The 17,097-nt window shown below is 35.4% G+C and overlaps 1 long non-coding RNA gene across 1 annotated transcript in view; it reads right to left on the bottom strand.

The window, feature by feature from the left end:
* Positions 1-920: 920 nt before the first annotated feature.
* LOC149131230 (uncharacterized) overlaps positions 921-17,097 on the bottom strand; it is a 58,799-nt gene continuing 42,622 nt past the window's right edge. The window contains exons 2-3 of the long non-coding RNA XR_016238257.1: positions 3,778-3,921; positions 921-1,222 (exon numbers count right to left, since the gene is read on the bottom strand). This is a non-coding gene — a long non-coding RNA (uncharacterized LOC149131230). The remainder of the gene's footprint in view (positions 1,223-3,777; positions 3,922-17,097) is intronic.

Consider the following 17,097-nt stretch of genomic DNA (forward strand, 5'->3'; position numbering starts at 1 on the left):
CGGGGGCAGGGACGGTATTCCCCGGGCAGCATTTGTACGGTGGAGGAACTTTATGAGTTCAGTCCCATAGCATGGCACCTTGCGTAAGAGTCTTCTGTTGTAGCACGGGTCGACCAATGCCTTATGATTGAATTCGTTAGACGGAAACTGAGCGGAAGTACTTCGTGTATGTTGTGGAACCCAGAGTGTAGCGAATAGCTCAAGGGTTAACCCGGGTAGCACACACTCTAGCTGTGCCACTAGTATAGGTATGGCTCGCCTTTTTTCCACAGCGACACTATTAGTTAACTTTGATATTTTTCTAAGCGATAAATTAAACAGCAAAAGAAAAAGCACAAACGAAAAAAAAAGCACTGATTTATGATTCGATTTCCATCAATAGAATAAGGAAATGGAAGTAATTATACTTCGTGACTTATGTCAGTAGATTTGTCTGTTTGCAAAGCGAATTCTGACTTCTAAAGTTTATTTTATATCTTTTCTTCGATATCTGTTGCGTGCGTACGTGCGTACGTGATACAGCCATAATTCGTTTGTAAATTGTATCATTTGAGATGAGAATTTTTGTACTTCTTGTTTCTATTTTATTTCCTAACATGGTTTTATCCATCTTTTTTTACATACGAGCAAAATAACTGACACTGAGTAAAGTGTTTGACTCATATTTTGTGAAATCACTCCTGTTCTCTCGGTAGAAACGACTCCAGGTCATTTCAAAAAATTTTCATATTTTTTTTATTTCAAGTAATTTCCTTGTTTCAATTCTGTTTTTGATCATTTTTTTTTCAAGGAATTTACAATATGTCTTTTTAATTTACTATGCAACATAAGGCAAAGAGCAGGTAGAATCGTTAACACGCCGGGCAAAATGCTAAGTGGCATTTCGTCCGTCTGTATGTCCTGGGTTCCAATGTCGCCGAGGTCGACTTCACTTTTCATCATTCGGGGGTAGATAAAATAAGTACCACTTGATTACTGGGGGCGATCTAATCGACTTGCCACCTCCTCCGAAATTGCTGGCTTTGTGTCGAAATTTAAAACCAATTTATTATGTAACATAAGAGGAAGAGTTGGCAGAATCGTAAGCACACCGGGCAAAACGCTTAGCGACATTTCGTCCGCCTTTACGTTCTGGATTGAAATACCGCCGAGGTCGACTTTGCCTTTCATCCCTATCGGGATCGATAAAATAAGTACCAGCACACAGTGGAAGAGGTTGATCCTAAAACACACACAAAAAATAAATAAAAACAAAAATTAAATAATTATTACAAAACTGGTAATTGCGTCGGACTTTCAACTTAATAACATTAAACCGAGCTGCTTTTTAGGAGCAACCCTGCTGTGTTTTTTTTTAAGTTATTTTTATTTTTGTTATTTGTTTGAGTCTTTAGATTACGGTCCCATACAGGAGCACCGCCTTGAAGGATTTAGGCCAGTGGTTCTCAACCGGGTTCATATGACCCCTGAGGTTCCATATAATATTTCTGGGGATCCACTCAAGCAAAATAGTAAATTGGGGACTCGCAGTAGTATATCAAGGGTCCATGGAAAAATGTTGCTTTAGATGTATTTATTACAAGAAACAGTTAGGTTTCTTTTTCGAACGTTTCACATAGTTCAAATTACACAAGTTAATGTTTGAAAAACGAAATAGGAATTTTGAAAGGAGCTTCTATAAAACAAGTTTTCAAAACATCGAATAGCTGTGAAGGTCCACCAGAGTAAAATACTAATGAAAGGGGTCCATAGATAAAAAAAAAAAAATTGGTTGAAAAACCACTGGTTTAGTCGGACTAATTGCACTTTTTCAAGTCTAGTACTTATTTAATCGGTCACTTATGCCGAACTGTTACGGTGACGTAAAGAAACCAACGTGTGTGTGTGTGTGTGTGTGTGTGTGTGTGTGTGTGTGTGTGTGTGTGTGTGTGTGTGTGTGTGTGTGTGTGTGTGTGTGTGTGTGTGTGTGTGTGTGTGTGTGTGTGTGTGTGTGTGTGTGTGTGTGTGTGTAGATATGTTATAAATTGTAATTCCTTCCCAGAAAAATATTTTACCAATAAAATTTATAATACTCGTAAATAACTGGCAATAAAACAACAGTAGAATCTAGAGAATATTTTATGTAAAGTAAAAAGAATGTCAAAATCATTTATAATAAAAAATATTAATATCATAATCGTTTTCTGAATCATTTTCACCCGCACTTGACTCGCGCGCACCATCACTTGCAGACGCGATCGCCGATTCACAAGCACCCGGAGACGGACTGGTAGATTTCTTTTTTAAATAATAAATCTACAAGAAGCTTTTTTTTTCACTCTCTATAGATTTCTCGGTAACACGCAGAAGCATTTGTTATGGTAGTAGAAACTTTGGTACTTCGTTCAAAAATCGGATCTTGTGCTTGAAAAAAAAACTCGTAAACCCGGAATCTCGTAAAGTGGGTCTTCGTAAAGTGAGGTATTACTGTGAATATATATATATATATATATATATAATATAAATAATATATAAATATATATATATTTTTTTTTTTTTTTTTTTTATAGTTTCAGCTTGGAGCTGCGGCCATACATATATGTACATACCTACATCTATATGTATACATACATACATACAGGACATCAGAAAAACGTTAAGCACAATGAAAAACGAAAACATATAAACGAAAACAGAAAACGAACAACGAAAAAAACAGAGAAACGAGACATGCACCACACACACACACACACACACACATATATATATAGCCGGTGTTAAAACGGGGGTAGCTGATGAAGGAAAATGTTCTCTATGTGGCTTGTGTGTTTTCTGTACTCTGATTATCATTATTTTCTTGTCTACGTTTTGTTTGCAATGTCCTGTACCCAGATATGCACCTATACATACAGGTGGATGTCGGTATGCACATACCTGTACGTATATATGCATATGCTCATTTACTATTTGTTTATATATATATATATATATATATATATATATATATATATATATATATATATATATATATATATATATATGTATGTATATATCGTTGCTATTATGCAAAAGTGCCGTAAGTCCAAAACGTTACTTCTTCAGAAAATGAAAAATATTTTCACCATTCCATAATAAAACCGTTGTACTACGCTTAGACAATTTTTGATATATCTTGGCATCTGAAGCAGCTAGAGACACGATAGTTTGACCAAAAGAACCGGCTATTGCAAACAAAAACAATTATTGAAAAGAACGCATTTGGCCAAATTTGGATATACGACAGTTTAACATAATAACAACGATATATATATATATATATATATATATATATATACACACACACACACGTATGTGTGACTCTTTGTCGTTCAACGATGAATATCCCATCAACTTAGTTATCTCTTCCTGAATTAATGCGCAAATAGTTGAGTATTCCACAGACATGTAGCTGTCTGTCTGTCCGTCCGTCCGTCTGTCTGTGTACCTGTCAGTATTTCTGCACCTGTCTTTGTATCTATATTTGCTATGTGTACATTTGTTTCCCCCCCCCCCTTATTTTGTTTTGTACGGCGAAGGCGGCGGCGGCGACGGTGGTGGTGGTGGTGGTCGTCGTCGTCGTCGTCGTAATGGTCGTGGTGGTCGTGGTCGTCGTAGTGGTCGTCGTCGTCGTCGTGGTAGTCGTGGTGGTTGTGGTCGTGGTCGTGGTTGTGGTTGTGGTCGTCGCGGTGGTCGTCGTCGTTGTTGTCATCGTCATTTGTTGGAGGGGGCAGTGTGAGGAATGTTTTATGTCCTGCATACTTCAGATTGCCTTCTGTTGTAGATTGTGTCATCAATCACCATCCCCAGTGTCAGCAGCACCAGTAAGAGCAACAGTAGCAGCAGTAGTAGCAGTAGCGGCAACAACAACAGCAAAAACACACTGAGCTGTTCTTGGGAGTGGACCTGGTGTGAAACAGAAATAAATAGAATCAGAGGAAAAGTGTGGGAATTCCTTTGTTGAAAGAACAGTCACGAAATAAAGGTAAAAGACGCAGCAACGACGACTGTAGCAAGAACAACAATAACATAAAAATGACTCTATGAACATGACACAGCGAGAATGAAAATAGAAAAGACAAGAGACGGGAAATAAAAGAAAGGAAAGAAGGAAGGAAGGAATAAAGAAAGTTCACTTAAGGCAGACATAACTTCACATACGAGCAACTGAGGTGCATATACGTGCGCACACGTAGCTATACGCATGCGTATGAAGACAGAAACAAAGAAACAAGTACACATACATACATACAAAGATAGATAGATAGATAGATAGATAGATAGATAGATAGATAGATAGATCGATAGATAGATCGATAGATAGATAGATAGATAGATAGATAGATAGATAGATAGATAGATAGATAGATAGATAGATAGATTAAAATGAAAAAGCTTTTGCGTTTTTATTTTTATTTCAATCTATATATCATTTTTATCTTTATTTTAATCTATATCTACCCGCTCAAAGAGAAACCACTTCTAGCCGCCTTCGATAGGCAGTCTCAACACAGTTGCAGTTTAGCCAGAATTTTAGTTGGAAAGCAAACTGAGTATATAGTACATATCTGTTACATTACGCCAGTTGACGAAAACTCTTTGTAAGCAGTATATAGCTTTCCCATCCAAGCTGCTTAGCAACTACCTGTTGTTTTTGGAAAAATTGAATTAAATTGAATTGAAATTAAATTAATTTGTTATGGCCGATATAAAGCAACAAGCATTATTTGAAGAATGATTTGCATGACGGTCAGACGGGAAATGTGACAGAAGTGGTGAGATATAACTCTTTATCTCTGTGTAGCGCTTTATTTCAATAGCTTAAGCGCATTTCTGAATTTATTAGGATAATATGAATCTGGTCCCGCCATTGAAGTGAATTATCTCAGTGATGAATGACTGCCGTTTTTTCACTTTTGGGAGGTTGTGGGTCGGGTTTGCAGCTTCTATGGTAATTTTTGTTATAATATTGGAAAGTCATGTCACACGACCAGATTCTTCTAACCATTTTATCTCTCCGTATAATAATAAACAAATACGACAATTATTATCGATTTTATCATACATTCTTTTAATATTGTGACAGTCACACTATTTCAATTGGTCGACGTTCGGGTGTCACTTTATTAGAGGTTGCCACACCATTAGGAGAAACACGGTACATATATAAAATATTACAAGCGTTGCCTTTAAAAAGTACGAAACTAGAATTGAAAAATGCACACGCTCAAAGGGGTTACACACTGTCATAATAAACCTTAAAATGTATGGGACTGGCGTTGTTGCTCAAAAATATTGGAATCACTATATGTTGTACATTCTGTGGCATCTTAAAACGAAAAGAGACTTTTGTGTGAATTACGATGTCACGAAAATTATTAAACCGAGTTCTTAATATAAAATTTTGAAAATGTACAAAATATGATCTTTAACTTCGAATAAGTAAATTCATTATAATACTTTTCGTACCAAAGTATATAAAAAAACATATTTCACACTGCATGCAAATTACAATGATAAAAGAAAAACTTGATTTATCATGAAGTACGAAACAATGGAAGTATGAAACCGAAATAATTATAAGCAAAGACAATTCGCATTATGACACACATATTATGCGAATTAAACAAATTATTACTAGATTATTTTTGGTTGATTACTTGTAAATTTATAAAAATTATCATTCATAGATTGAATTATTACGTAAAGATGACATTAGTATTAGTACACAATTGTTTTGTTAAAACTGAGAATATGATATAACCAAATTTCGATGAACTAAACACATTTCTTGTGATAAAAGGATGCCACAGAATGTACAACATATAATGATTCCAATGTTTTTGAGCAGCAATGCTAGTCCCATACACTTTAAGGTTTATTATGACAGTCTGTAGCCCTTTTGAGCGTGTGCATTTTCGAATTCTAGTATGTAAATTGATCAAAGAGATGCAAGTTATGCGTAACTGAAAGATCGCACATTCTCTTTTTAGATTCAAGAATTCTACCATACTACTTAATTCCAGATCCAAAATTTTCAGCAACTGCAAACACATGGACAAGATTCCTTTGTCGAACTGGTGGACACCACTCTCTCTCCGAATTGAGCAGCTGTCTTGCGTGCGTCGCTGCCGCCACAAACGTTGGTGTGATAGTCTTCTGGTGCTCATCCTGCAGACGTAGCCAAACCACATTACGTATATATAAATATATATATATATATATATATATATATATATATATATATATATATATATATATATATATATATATATATATATATATATATATAGTTATCGCCAAGCCAACATGGCAGTCCCAAAAATAGGACGAATGCTGCCGGACTGCCATGTTGGCTTGGCGATAACTATTAATATCCAGTACCGATGCCGTAGTCTCCTTTAGAGAGACTTAGAAATATTAATATATATATATATATATATATATATATATATATATATAGAGAGAGAGAGAGAGAGAGAGAGAGAGAGAGAGAGAGAGAAAGAGAAAGACAGAGGAAGAGAGACAGAGCGAGGTCAAAAATATCTGCCAAAAATACCGTCATAAGATACGTCAACAAAGACCATCTTACTATAATGGACATTATGCCCGTCTGTCTGCCTGTCTGTACCCTCTTCACGGTCAAACGGCAGGATCAATGGCCACGATGTTTTTCGGGATTTCGAAGGAGGTAATCAGCCATGTTTTTAGCGAAAGAAATGTGAAAAAGTATGATTATTTAGTGGATATTGAGGGTAGTTGTTCAGCTTACGAGTGTAAAAATAAAAAAAGGAAATACGTACATGCATACATATATACATACCTTGAGAAATTAGGCTTCTGAAAACCAGAAAGGAGAAAGCGAATTCGAAGACTACAGATCCAATCCATCACTGGAACTATAAAAATCTGTAAAACTTTCCAGACGTTTATCATTCAAATAACTTTGAGCATGTCTAGATATGCAACTATAGACATAAGAATACATGCATAATACAAATCTGCACATACACACACATACATACATACATACATACATACATACCCTGTTGCTAATGTTGAAATTCCAATAACTCTAGGTTAGAAACCGGCTCTTTCTCTATTAGCAAGAAATCTTGAAATAAAACTGAACAATAACATGCATACATACATACATACATACGCGCGCGCGCGCGCAAAGTAATAGGGATGTTAAAATCCAAGACGAACACGTGACCTTACCCATTGCTGGCTCGGAACAACAATAGGTAGTTTACTACTGTATCCTGACGATTCTCTGTCCTATATTCTTTGCAGTGTAGAAGCTCTGAGAAGGATGTGCTTGTGTCGATTCTCTAGATCTATATAATACCATAGTCGATTAAATATGGATCGATTACTATGCAGAATTAACGCATCATTATATTACATAACACTTGCTTACTGAAACGTACGTAAGCAAGTTATAAATTATAAATAACGAGTTAAAAATGCATAATTCTCCATTCTTCTTTGTGTGTTACACATACACACACACACACATATATATATATATATATGAAATAGAAGCGCATGCCTTGGTGGTTAAGGTGTTGCATTCATGGTGGTGAGATTGTGGTTTCGATACCTGGACCGGGTGATGCGTTGCTTTATGTTCTTGAGCAGAACATTATTTCATTTGACATTGCTCCAGTCCATTCACCTGACAATAATGAATAACTCGGTAACGGACTGGTGTCCTGTCCGGAAGAGGAATATATACGCCACACAATCCAGAAAACCAGCTCTTATGAGTTTATGGCTTGCGAAGGATCTTTTAATGTGTGTGTGTGTGTGTGTGTGTGTGTGTGTACGTATTTACGTATTTGCATGATATATATCATATGTATATATTTTATAGGTATACATATTTTATATATATATATATATATATATATATATATATATTATATATATATATATATTATATGTATATTTTATATTTATATATACATATTTTGTGTATATATATATATATATATATATATATATATATATATATATATATATATACATATATACACAAAATATGTATATATATATATATATATATATATATATATATAGTGTTTTACTCGTTTCAGCCATGCAGCCGTGGTCATGCTGGAGCACTACCATGGTCTTCCTAACTTCCTCAGTCTGGGTGTTTCACATCACCACTCTTGTATGTGCCTTTGTCCCAACTGTTGGTACATTTGGTGTATAAGGGAATTCGATTCCGCTGCCCTCGTCTCTACCTGATGTCGGGCTGTTGGTTTATCCGGTATTGTGAAGAGGGGGATGTCTAGTTTCTTTTTGAAGACATCTACTTTCATCTTACGCAAATTTCTTAATTTTTATGGCAGGGCATTGAAGAGCTGTAGGCCTTTGAACCCTAGACTATTGCAGTACCTGGTCCAGAATTTAGGAGTGGATGGTACCTTTGGTACAATTCAATGGCGGCCAGTTCTGGCATTTGTATAACACTCAATGCCAAAGTTAGGCACTAGCCATTCTAGAATTTCCATGTGTATATTATTGCATATCTCTCACGCCTTCGCTCCAGGGAGTAAAGTCATAGCTTTCTCAGCCTATCTTTGTAGCTCATCCGCTGCACTGTTTCAATCTTTTTAGTGTGGTGGCGTTAGTTTGGCACTATGTGGTGACCATAACTGGGAGCAGTAGTCCAGGCGGCTGAGGACAAAGGTTCTCCACAAGGTCAACGTAGTTTCTTGGTCTCTTGTCTTGAAGGACCTCAGTACCCATTCTGCCAGTTGTCTGCACTTTGCTGCCATCTTGCTAATGTGCATATGAAATGATGCGTCATTGCACATACTGATCCCCAAGTCTTTCACATATTTTATATTTATAGACACATATTTTGTGTGTGTACGTATATATATATTCTATACAGGGGCAAACAATTCGCGAGAAAAAATATAATTCTCGAAAATTAATTTGCTCAGATATTAATTGTTATCATCCGGAATGACTATTTAAAAAAATGATAATAACAGAATTAATAATATACTTAGTATGTCCTTTGATTAATTATATATACATATATATATATATATATATATATATATATATATATATATATAATACAAATAATATGCGAGTATATGCATATATACGTACATGTATGTACATACCTACATCTACATGTATATATAGATACATATCTGGGTACAGGACGTCACAAAAAAACGTGGACAAAATGAAAAACAGAACATAAACAGAGTACAGAAAACAAACAGGCCACATAGAGAACATTTCCTTCATCAGCGGCCCCTATTCTAAACTAAGCGTTTCGATATATATATATATATATATATATATATATATATATATATATATATATATATATATATATTATATATATATATTATTATGATTGACCGTTGACTGAACACTATTCAATTTTTTTTCTCCGTGTTTTTCTCCTTGTCTCCGTATTCTTTCTGTTGAAGAGCGTAGCTCGAAACGTCAAAGACTTTCCGTATTCCCGAGCGTCATACTAATATATACTTTTGTTATTTACACCACCTGTCCTCGTCTGTTGTTATTTTTTGTATATTCTCCCATATATATATATATATACCGGATGCTAATTACCGAGAAGTTGCAAGGTGTAAATTATTTGATACAAATCGGAATTTTTGATACTACCATAAAAATGAGCAGAGAGTATAAAAATCTTCGTCCAGAGATTTGATGTTGGTGATTTAAACTTCAATGAATTCCAGGTAATTGTAATGTCAAGGAAGTTCAGCCAATTGAAATATTATGCATTAAGTATACAAAGCCGCATTAGCAGATATATTGGATCCAGAAACTGAATTACTTACAAGCTTCAGTTTTCAGTTTGAATTACGGAAAAATTTGGATAAGTACTGTTTTCACTTTGCTAAAGATTTTCTACTATTTGAAAATAATATGTATTCTTGTTTTTATACTATTCATTTGGTTCTTTATAGATTATTTTAATAGATAACTTATTTAACACTAAATTATTTAGAAGTTATAGTTTCATTTCAACATAATATTAGAACTTCGATTGGAATAGTGTTGATATATTTTCGATTATTTTTGATTAATATTATTTGATTAATTATTAATCTTTATAGTTTATAATATCGTTAAAGTTTTTTTTAAATCAAAACTTTGTGTATATATATATAAAGTTTAACCTTTTATTCTTAATAATTTTTTCTTTCCTAATTTTTTCATTCATAATTTTTTCCATTCATAATTTTTTCATTCATATTTTTTATTATTACGTTTGTAGAAATAAATAATCTTGTATTTTTCTATTATTCAATTGATCTTTAATTATAATTAAATAAACGTCTTTAGCTTTAAATAGTATAGCTTTAACTATTACACCGGTTAAATATGTACTAATTTTATCTTCATTATTATTTTAAACTTAAACTTCGTTCAACTTGTATTTAAAACAATGATAATTTAAAACAATGATAATTTATGTAAGATGGTTTTTGTATATAATATACATGTTATTATAATGGATGAAGGGATGATTATTGAATGGTTATTATTTTGATATGATATTTTTTAAATAATTTTTCTATCTTTATATAATAAGTATTTCATATTAATTCATTTGGTACTTATTGTTGGTTGAGATATATATCTAATTATTGTTCTACTTATGATCTGACGAGTAGCTATATTTTTTGAATAGAACTTATTTTCGATAATTTAAATTGATTTTAATTGATTTTAATCGATTTAAATTTCTTTTCTATTTGAAAATTGGTTATGAAACACGTGTAATCTTTTTATTATATTTATCTTATGATATTTACTTTACTTTATATTATACTCATTTATTGTGCTTTTAATTATTAATTTTTCTATATGTGATAGTGGATTTTCATCGATGAGTTCTTGAAAATTGGTTATTTTCCCTAAAACTATATGTATGTATGTATGTATGTATGCATATATATATGTGTGAGTGCGTTCGTGTGTGTACATGCATACAGATATAAATACGTATACACTGTGAACAGTCTTTGTGTCTTTATTTGTTCCCATACATTTTGCAAATACTATGGGAATAAATCATAAGCGTGGAAATATTGATTAATAAACAATTAAAGCCTCTTAAGAACCGTATAAAAGTACACGGTCCTAGTTACATTAATATAAAGGTAAAGTAAACTAATAAAATATATTCTTATCCCCAATTGTTAAATACTTCTCAAAAGTAGTATATCCCCAGTCTTAATATTGATTTTAGGTTCGATGAGTCGATTAGATCCTTTCTACTATAGGCACAAGGCCTGGAATTTGGGGGAGGGGGGATAATCGATTACATCGGCCCCAATGTTTTACTGGTTTTTATTTTATCGACCCCGAAAGGATGAAAAGCGAAGTTGACCTTGGCGGACTTTGAACTCTCTCTCTCTCTCTCTCTCTCTCTCTGAAATGTACATAGATATTGAAGTGACAATGACAGCGTACACTAAAAGTGTAAAAACTGGCAGAATGGATAAAAATGTACGCAAAGACAGAATAAAGTTGATTGAAACTGGCCCCAGTACTTACCCGTAGTCAAGAATTAAGTCAGCTCTGATGAGATTTGAACTCAGAACAAAAAAAAAACTCCCCTAAATACCGGTGAACTTATAAGAGACAGTCCAGCACCCTTTAGTTTCTGTCCCAAATTATATTACTTTTATGGTTTCTTATATTGAGGGGTTTAATTGACTGAACCTTTTCCAAAGTCGACCTCGGCGAAATTTGGACTCACGACATAAAGGCGGATGAAGTGCCGCTAAGCATTTTTCCCGGCATACTAACGATTCCGCCAGCTCACCACCTTCCTAAGTTTTAATATTAACTAGAAATAGAGTTTTGGTCATTCGAATAAGTATTTTATTGCATCAAAGTAGTTATTGCTAGAAACCTAAAGAGGAATTATCACTCTTAATATCAACTACTTTATAATGGTGGCGATTTATATATATTTGTTGGAACGTTTGCTAAATTGATTATCAGGCTTTCAAGCTGAGCCAACGGAGACTTACTACCAGAGGAAATCTCCAAGTAGTTTAAATGCCCAAGTCTCTGATATCCAAATGGCTAAAAACAGTCAGCAGAAGGACACCCAGGATTCATGTCCTGGATGTGGTCCCGGCCCTTTAGAATGGAAGAAGTTAAGGGTCGAAACACTTGCCTCAGTAGGGTTTCTTTTCTGGAGACCTTCTTCTTTTCTGGAGACCTTCTTCTTTTCTGGAGACCTTCTTCTTTTCTGGAGACCTTCTTCTTTTCTGGAGACCTTCTTCTTTTCTGGAGACCTTCTGCTGTTCAACTTTCATGAGATTTTCTTACCATTTTAAATGTTTTCAATACTTTATGATTGTCGTTAACTACAAGCTCAGCCTTTTTATTTAATAAGTTACTAACTGATTCTTAGGTTCGTATACGAACGACATTTTACTGCTACGCAAACGACATTTACGCCTTTCAACATCTCTGCTTGGTTTCGTTGAATTAAACTTTGAATCAACTGGATCCACATACGTTGACAGATACAAACCCATTGACGAAATGTTGGTTCAATACAATTATGCCAATAGAACAAATAATCGTATAGAGATGCAGTAATAAAGATTACAGAAAGAGAGAGAGAGAGAGAGAGAGAGAGAGAGAGAGAGAGAGAGAGAAAGACAGATACAGAGACAAAGAGAGAGAGAGGGAGAATTTAAATTCGAGCTACTATTAATTTCATGCTATGTATATGAAATATTTATCTCTCACTGGATGGAGTACTTTTATATATATATATGTATGTATATATATATATATATATATATATATATATATATATATATATATATATATGCGTGTGTGTGTGTGTGTGTATGTATGTATATATGCATGTGTATATGTGTGTGTGTGTGTATATATATATATATATATATATATACAAATAAACCTTGGGAGAGGCATTATGCCGGTAATAAATACACATACGAAAGATATATATATATATATATGCCTGCTGGTTTCAGCTACTCTACATTGATAAGGGGCAACTACCCCGAAACTAGTCTGCGGATGCCAAACCAGCAAGGGGAAGCTGCTGACCTCCCCTGTTCGAAGGTTATAATGGACACAGGTTTGTGTGTCACATAGCGAGCTAAAGGCGACGGCCTCTTGGAGCTAATCAACGGCAGCATTCGTCCTATTTTCCTGGACTGCCATGTTAGCTTGGCGATAACTATTAGTATATATATATATGTGTGTGTGTATGTATATATATATATATATATGTGTGTGTACACATACATATATATACGCGCGCGCGCACATATATACATATACGCACATCCCTATCCACACAAACACTGTATTATTGTGTCGCACCTAAAAGAGATCAATCAATGAACGTTCAAACAAAAAATATTGATTAATGAAACAAATCATAACACACTGAGAACAGGCATGATTTATTATTTCTACTTCATCTGTTGACATGTGTTATATGATACACTGTAAAAGTATTATCAACATACAGTGCATATTATCTACAGTGCGTGTCAAAAAAAGTACATGAGTAGGTTCGATAAACATACATTGGGCCTCGATACCTAACAAAAATACGGGATCATTTTACAGAGCTTGCTCTCTCTCTCTCTCTCTCTCTCACACACACACACACACACACACACACACACACACACACTCACTCACTCAATCACACACACTCATTCACTTTGCCCCTCACTCTGCTAAATAGAGTGAAACATAAGCGTGACCAGTTTCACCGCTTATTTCCAGCTCGTTGGAAATGCTTTTAAACGAATTTTCTTTTTCTATGAAAATGAATGGAATTCTTTATGCGATATTAGCTGGTTTCTTTTTCGTTTCTTTTCTTTTGTAGTGAATGAAGACTTAGGGTGATCTCGGCAGATTAAATTAGGAAATAGTAAAAATGTAGCACGATATGAAGACAATAACAACGGCAGTAAAATATTTACGGTCACAAACAGTGGCGTACTGGGTCTAAAACTATTGGTTGCCCGGAGACTAAATTGCCCAGAGACTAAATTGCCCGCAACTACAATGCTAGCATTTAATTTTTTTTTTTTTTTTTTTTAAGTATTCTTTTCAACTGTCTACAAACACAGCCAGGCTGAAATAATTAATGCATCCTTTCAGGAGTGAATAAAAAATTCTCAGACTTGAGGTGATGGTCCCCTTAGATACTAACATGGGTCTCCATATATGGATTCAAATGGCGCAGGGGCTCACTTGCCATCGAGCAAGCTGGCAACCTCGCCTGTCCGCCACGGGTCACAAAGATAGGGCAACGTTCATATCAAGAGAAATACCCATGAGAAAGTTAAAACGAAACAAGAAAAACTTCAAACATTCTGATATGGTTGTGGCTTGTTATGTGTATGCAAGAGAGGCAGAATGAGTGTGTGTGTGTGTGTGTGAAAGAGAGAGGGTGTGTATGTGTGTGTGCCAAAATATATACAATTTTGTAAGAATGGTCTTTTCATATTTTTCCTTGCCTTTAACCCTCCAACGTGGAGTATAGGCCATTTATAATTGAATTCCATGTCGCATAATTTCTCGCTTCTGTGCTTATACTCTGCCATGAATGTCCCTCTTTCTCTAGTTCCTTTTGTGTTGATCTACGCCACGAGTTCTTAGGCCTACCCCTCCTTCTATATCCATCCGGATTCCACTGTAAAGCACATTTCGCTACATTTGGTGTGTCTTTTCTAATTGTGCTACCAATCCACTTCCACTTTTTCTTAAATATTTGCTCTTTAATCGAAACTTGATTCGGTCTTTGCCATAGCTCCATATTGCTTATGTGTTCGGGCCATCTAATTTTAAGTACACTACGCAAGCACCTGTTGATGAATGATTCTATTTGCTTATTTGACTTAACTGTTGTTCGCCATGTCTCAGCCCCATACAATAACACTGCTTTTACGTTAGTGTTAAAATTATTAATTTGTTCTTTATTGCAATTACACTTGCGCTCCATACTTTTTTTAACATATTAGCTTCAAATTTTGGCACAGGGCCAGCAAATTCGAGGGAGATGGGTAAGTCGATTACATTGACCCCACAGTTCAAATGGTGCTGATTTTATCGACCTTGAAAGGATGAAAGGCAAATTCGACGTCGGTAGAGTTTGAACTCAGAACGTAAAGATGGGCGAAATGCCGCTAAGCCTTTTGCTGGGCGTGCTAACGATTCTGCCAGCTCACCACCACCTTACGTTCTTTTCATATTGAGTATACATGTCTCTATGCGAGTATGTTCTTTTCGGTCTCCAGCCGAGCACATACATATCTATAATGAGAACGTACCGCCCATACTTTGTAGTAAGAGACTATCAGATGGAATGAGAAATTGTATGATAATTTATGCAATTTTGTCTTCTACCGCCGCACGGTTCATCATATGGTTGTGGCCGTTTTGTTTCAATTTAGATGAGCTTTTTATAAAGGAGAGTGTTATGTCTTAAGCTACTGCTATCTAGCACCTTCGGATGATCTCTACTCAACCGCTAACCGACAGCTACTCAACCCTCACGGCTAGACTACCTCTATTTATATGTCTTGGGCGATCCTACTCCTTCGTTTCGGGGCGTCGACACAAGAGTTTGCTCAAAATGGCATGGCTGCAAAAGTAAGTTACTTTTAAAGGAAGAGGTTTTATAGGTGAGGAAGTCGTAACCGTTACTTCGTTCGTGTAAACGAAGTTCACTTGAAACTCGTTAAAGAAGTTGAGACAAAATGCCAGCAATTCTGCTTGAAGTTTTTGTTCCAAATCTATCGAGACATACACCCCGAATTATGTAGGAGGTGGAGTACGACTATTGCTATTTGGATAAAGCAATATCAGAAACATGTTATCGAAGTTGTTGATGTTGATGAACGGAGCTGTTCCACTACAACTTCATCTCAGATTTGGGGCGCGTAGCTATTTATGAAAATGCGATGAATAACAGGTACTGTTTGAGCTCATTTACTAGAAATAGCACCCAAATACTTACTCAGATCATACCCTAACGCCTTCCAAGATAAAACAATTATGGATATGCGATATCTTAAGCAAAGAATGATCACGATTTGAATGTATTTGACGTTTTTCAATTTGACGTTTCGAACGCAAAGCCGTTTTCAATAAAGGCTGACCGGGGAGTAAACAATATCCTTACATCAAGCCACGCCACGATGGAGTCTCTATGTGAACGCCCAAATTGTTGGAAATAGCAGTCAGGTTTTCATCAGATTTGTGGAGGCGCGTGGCTTAGTGGTTAGGGTGTGAGCGCCATGATCGTAAGATTGTGGTTTCGATTCCTGGACCGGGCGACGCGTTGTGTTCTTGAGCAAAACACTTCATTTCACGTTGCTCCAGTCGACTTAGCTGGCAAAAATGAGTAACGCTGCGATGGACTGGTGTCCCGTCCAGCTGGGGAATACATACGCCATTGAAACCGGGAAACCGGGCCCATGAGCCTGGCTAGGCTTTAAAAGGGCGCATTTATTTATTATTAATTTCATCAGATTACACTCTTTTTTTTAATAAAAAGAGAGAGAGGTATAAGATTATGTGGTCCTAGATAAAAATAAAGGAATAGTCATGGATGAACTACCTGTAATCATAGGTTTTCTGTTTCAGAGTTGACCTGGGGCGAAACAAAAACAAGTGACGCTAGATAACGCAGTCCTAGATATGTTTTGTCTGAATAAAAGGTGTACTGGATCAGGTTAAACAACGACAACAACAGTAACAACAACAGCAGCAGCAAAAATTCTATAGCTTGTCTCAAGTATTTATTTAGATCAGGAAGGAGAATTTATATTCTTTGGATGAGTTCCTTAAATAAATACGTTGGTGAAAAATAGGGACAGAGGCGGTTCTGTTACAGAAACAGTGTTTGACAATGTCCCAGTGTGTACTTCTGTGTGTGTGTGTGTGTGTGTGTGTGTGTGTGTGTGTGTGTGTGTTGGGGGAACTCTGTTCAGAAAGGTACGTCTTGTATGCATCTGTGTGTGTGTGCATGTGTATGTATCAATG

The sequence above is a fragment of the Octopus bimaculoides genome, chromosome 24 (genome assembly GCF_046866305.1).
Source record: "Octopus bimaculoides isolate indiv1 chromosome 24, ASM4686630v1, whole genome shotgun sequence".
NCBI lineage: Eukaryota > Metazoa > Mollusca > Cephalopoda > Octopoda > Octopodidae > Octopus > Octopus bimaculoides.